The following is a 5,481-nucleotide window of genomic DNA, read 5'->3' as shown; positions in this document are numbered from 1 at the left end:
GAATTATATTTTAACATATAATTGCACATGAATAGGCACATAATCTATATGACATGAAAAATAAAACTTGTGAATGCATTTATACCAGTAAGTTTTGTGAAAAATATCTTTAGGATACTACAAATTTAGTACCATAAATTATTTTTATATTTCTACTTAACATAGAAGTGATCATGTAATTTTTATTTGCATAATCATGAAGAAATCCAGTAACCCCAGCATTTATGAAATTCCTTCAATGTATTTTCATTAGAACTGTGGGGATCAAAGTATATAATGACCAAGATTATATAATTTTGTTCACATTATCATTATTTTCCTGATTGGACTGGATATATACACATGTTCATGAACCAGTAGAGAAATTATTTAACCCATATGTTTCAACTGGGTAAAGGTAGTATTGAAGGAAAAAATATTAGCAACATGACTAGCTCTATTATTGTTTACTTGTTAGGTATTTTTTCTAGCTAAAGAACTTTCTTTTCCACCTTAAATTACAAGCCACAAAGCTAGCAGACGATTCAAGCCTTAAGAAATAATGTTGTGGAAAAATGAATTTTCAAGAAATCATCCAAGCCCTGGAAACACTGAAGTGATATAAAAGGGGGATGATAACATTTAACCACTTTCCAACTTCCTTTTGATCATAATAAGTGTTTGGTAATTCTCTGCTAATTTGCGCTAAGTCATGCTGGCCATTTGTATCAATGCATGTTTCCATTATGTTTATTGTGTGGAGTGATGTTTCTTCCAAACTAAATGCAAGACCGTATCATCTGCAATTCTGGAATGTTTTTCCCATAACCAAAATTGTAGGATCTCAATTATGTACACATATTAAAATGTAGAATAACACCAGAGGGAGTACATATGAGTCAGATACTTGTGAAAAATCTTGTGCTAGATATTTAGTGCATTAGATAAATCCATTTTCAAATTCTACATTGGAAATTTACCCATTCTATAATTTTGTTTTTATCATAGTCTCTATAGGTTTCAGTTTACATATCATATAATGGTAATAAACCATGCCAATCAAGGCTTTGAAAGATTCTCTGAGAATATGAGTGCATGGAACTTTGCACCATTACTGGACATAGTCATTTATGATGAATGAGATCATGCTGAAATTGGTGAAGACAGATCATGATTGTTTATTGGACAAGAGATGAAGATTTTCCTCACTCCTATTATGGGATGGCCTGTTGCTGTTATCAGGAAAGAAAAGAAAGATGACAAACAAAGATATAAAGAGACCTTCATGGGAACAGACTTTATTCAGTATAAATAATTGGGGTTGTGATTGTTTCCCTCTGTGGTTACTACAGATGTTTTTGGAGAACAGACAGTGTATTCTAGATCAAAATGAAACTTAGTGCATCTGTGTTGTGAGAAGTTTTTTCTCAGGGAGCTATAGGGCACAGGGCAAGTTTTTCTCCTTGACTGGACTAGTGAAACTTGAAGTGTTGGAATCACACCTAGAACTAAAGAGGAAGGCACTGGAATTGTTCTTTATTTTATATTGCTGGATAACTAACTCTGAGTTTTCTGCTGAGTGTTAAAATAATGGAAAGAACAGTATCATTCTCATAAAACCTGAGCTACAGTTCAGACCTCACAACAAACTATCTATGACAACATGAGTTGTACCTTAAAGGTCTCTAATATTCGTGTCATAATCTGACAGTATGGTCACACACTTATTTTTAGAAATAATGTATAAAGATATTGTTATAACTCACAAATTCTGGACAAACACAAATTGAGGCAAGTATTTCTTTTAATATAACAGGACATGAGAAAGGTAAGTCCAAAGATAATAAAAGGAATTTGTTCAATGGGAAGGAAAAACTGGGATGAAGAAATAGACAAAAGTAAGAAGGGAAAAGATATATTTATGTATATGTGCAAAATATTTTGGATAATTGTACTGCCCATTACTGCTGGTAATTTTAGGGGAACAGTTGATGCTTAAAAATATTTTTCTTTTGCTCTTAATTTTTTCTTTTTAATTTCATGCAAATTTTTTGTTGCTGTTTTGCTTTGATTTATTTAAAACTAATTTTGCATGTTTATATTTGGTAACCTAAAAAACTAATTTGAAATAACATCATTCAATAAAGCAGCCATTATTGAAAATATATCACTTTGTTTTGTGAAATATTGTATCTTTTCTAATGTTGTCTTATTTTTATTAAAATTGTGTATTCTTTTTCAATTATTTTTTTTTCCGGAACCGGGTATAGAACTCAGGCCCTTGCACTTGCCAGGGAAGGGCTTATTCCACTGAGTCATCTCCCCGGCCCCTCTTTTTCAATTATTAAAAGAGAGTGAAATATAGTACTGAAACACAAAAATTACAAATTACAAAAAAATTCATTAACAAATATTTGTATTTCACGGTAATTATTGTAATCAATAGTGTTGTCTTCAAATTATCTTTAAAAGTCTTTTATTTATTTACTTGGTACAGAGTCTCACTACATGGCTCAGACTTTATTTTGTTCCATAATTTTATTGAGAAACAAATAGCAATGAGACAGTTTCAAACCAAATTGGTAGGACAGTTTCAATAATTAAAATATTGCATATAATCTTCCTAGACGTTATTTGCTGTACAAGATGCAGACATGGTATCCTATTTACAAAGACTATTAGAACAAATCCCAGTATTCACTAAGAGAATATAAATATATATCTACCTTAACCATTTTGAATACACAGATACAAAAAGGACATTTGTCTGTATCCCAATTTATGTTTAGTTCCATCATTTGAATATTATAGGTGTGTTAATTCAGGAAAATATTCTAAAAAGTTCGAGTAGTATATAACACTATTGGGTCTTCCGCTTCACTGGCAATGTCAGAAATTATTGACCTGAGTCCCCTACAGCTCAACATAACAGCATGGTGCTACTTCTTATACATCATTTTTATGCTTTTCTGTTGGATGGATAAGACCAAGATAAAGTAAGATTCATGCAACAAGAGTTGTAGCTTTTGGGTTTCATAAGGTCAGGCAAATCTCCTCAGGAGTTTTCCTGACATCTTGAACCAGAGATTGTAGAACCTTTGTCAGTGTCAGCCATATTGACGAGTCAAGGCCATTGTTAGGCAAATGTGCTCTCTGTGAAAACCAGAGAGAATGTTTTCTCTCCAAATGATTCTCCTTAGGCGTACTTTACATCATCAATCACTTTCCTCTTTGGCCTCAAAATCTCCTTGATCAGAAATCTTGGGACACTACTGAGTTATATGACATTACAGTACAATTTCTCATATGTTTTGGCTCTTAATTAGCCTTGGAAAACTAGGGTCAAAATGTTGCCTTTTCTTGAGGCCCTACTTCTTCTCTAATTTTGGTCTGCATATTTATGTTACTAATTCTCCTGCAGAGAATCTTATTACCATAAAACCTATGCTGTTAAGCTTAAACACACTATCTGTCTCAATATCAAACATCTTAGGCATAACATGGAACAGGTATTTTTCATCAATTATTGATATGTTGAAATTTAAGTCCCTACAGAATATGATGAAAAAACATTTACAAATTGGAATATATTCAAAAATAGGCATAAATAATTATGTAATTCTTATGTTTACACATAACTCCAGAAATCTAACCACATACAACCTTGCAGCAGGACAGTCCCTCAACATTTCTTTTTCTGTCTTCTGCCTTCATTCACCACTCTCTGCTTTTTGACAATCATCTATCTGAGACACAGCATGGCAGCAACTGGCATGTCATAACAAGCAGCCCGTATTCAGAAGACCAAAATGACAGGCACTCTAAGCATGAAAATACTGTTACAAATTGCCATCTTCAGTTCAGTTGCGTATTTCACAGGTGTCAGTATATATAGTTAGTCAGGGTGAGAATCTTTCCAATTAACTGCTAGATTCAAAAATATTCTGAACATTCTCAGGATCATTACCTTGCCCATCTTCTACATATAATTGTGTGGCTTGCCAGTTTCATCTTTTCTAGCTCTTCTCCTTTACCTCTCTTAATAAGTTAGTCCTCAAGCTCTTGCTTTCCTTAAATTGTACTATAACTTTCTATTTGTATTTCTACTTTTGAGTTCTTATACTAGGGAAAAAAATATATGATATTTACGTATGTGTGTCTCATTTATTTCAGTTATGAGTATATCTTCAAGTGGCATCTAGTTCAATATAAAGACGTCGAGTTTATCATTTTTATAACTGAGTAATACTCCATTGTATAAAAATACCACATCTTTTTCATCCATTCCTCAAGTTATGGGCAGCTTGGTGGTTTTCAAGATTTGGCTATCACAAATTGTGCTTCTATAAACGTAGACACACATATATCTCTATGATGCGATGTTTTCAGATCTTCCGGGAAAATTCCCCATAGAGGAATAGCTAGTTTAAAAGGGATTTCCAGTCAAACTTTTCTAAGAAGTCTCCACACTGATTTCCAAAATGGTTGCACCTGTCTACTTTCCCTCCAGCAGTGGAGATGGGTTCCTTTTTCCCCATCAGCTTTACAACATTTGTTTTTCGTTGATTTCTTTCTGAAAGCCATTCTTTCTAGGGTGATACAATATCTCAATGTTGTTTTATTTTGCATTTCACTGATGGCTCGTTATGTGGAGCAGTTTTGCATGTATTTATTTGCTTCTTTAATTTCATCCTCTGAGAAGGGTGTGTTAATCTCAGATGCCCAGTTAAGGACTGGGTCATTAAAATTAGGAGCCCTATGATTTTTACATCTTTATAATTTCTAGAGAGCAGACCTTTGTCTGAGATTTTATTTGTCATGATTTTTCCAAATTTGTGGGTTGAGTTTTCAGTTTGTTCATAATTTCTTTTTACTTGCAAAAACTTCTCAGTAACAGCAGGACCCAGTTGTTAAATCTCTCATGTGTTTCCCATGCAATCTGATTTTTGTTCATGAACTCTTTGCCTACTTCTATGTCTTCAAGTGTTCCTCCTAATTTCTCTTCCTGGAGATTTACTGAGTCTGTTTTAATGTTTCGATCTATAGTATATTTGGACTTTATCTTAGTGCATGGTGATAGACCGGGGTCAAGTTTTAATTTTCAGCATGTAGAGAGCCAGTTTTTCCAGCACCATTTGTTAAAGAGGCTATCTTTCTTCCAGTGAGTATGTGTGACACTTTTGTAAAAGATAATGTGGCAGAGTGTGTTCGTAGGGGCTTTAGCATCTTCTAATATATTCCATTGATTGTAAGGTCTATTTTGTGGCCAGTACCATGCTGTTTTTATCACAGTAGCCTTGTAGTATAATTTCAAGTCAGGAATTGTAATGCCTCCTGCCTTGTCTTTATTTCCTAGGATTGCCCTTGCTATTCTAGGGCTTTTCTGATTCCAAATAAATTTTAGGAATGATTTCTCTTGCTTTGTGAGGTATGTTGGTGGTAGTTTGATAGGGATTGCATTAAATCTGTACAACAATTTTGGGAGTATGGCCATCTTCACAA

The sequence above is a fragment of the Octodon degus genome, unplaced genomic scaffold, assembly GCF_000260255.1.
Source record: "Octodon degus isolate 3935 unplaced genomic scaffold, OctDeg1.0 scaffold00318, whole genome shotgun sequence".
Taxonomy (NCBI): Eukaryota; Metazoa; Chordata; class Mammalia; order Rodentia; family Octodontidae; genus Octodon; species Octodon degus.
The sequence above is the reverse complement of the archived record's forward strand: the minus strand, read 5'-3'. Positions refer to the sequence as shown.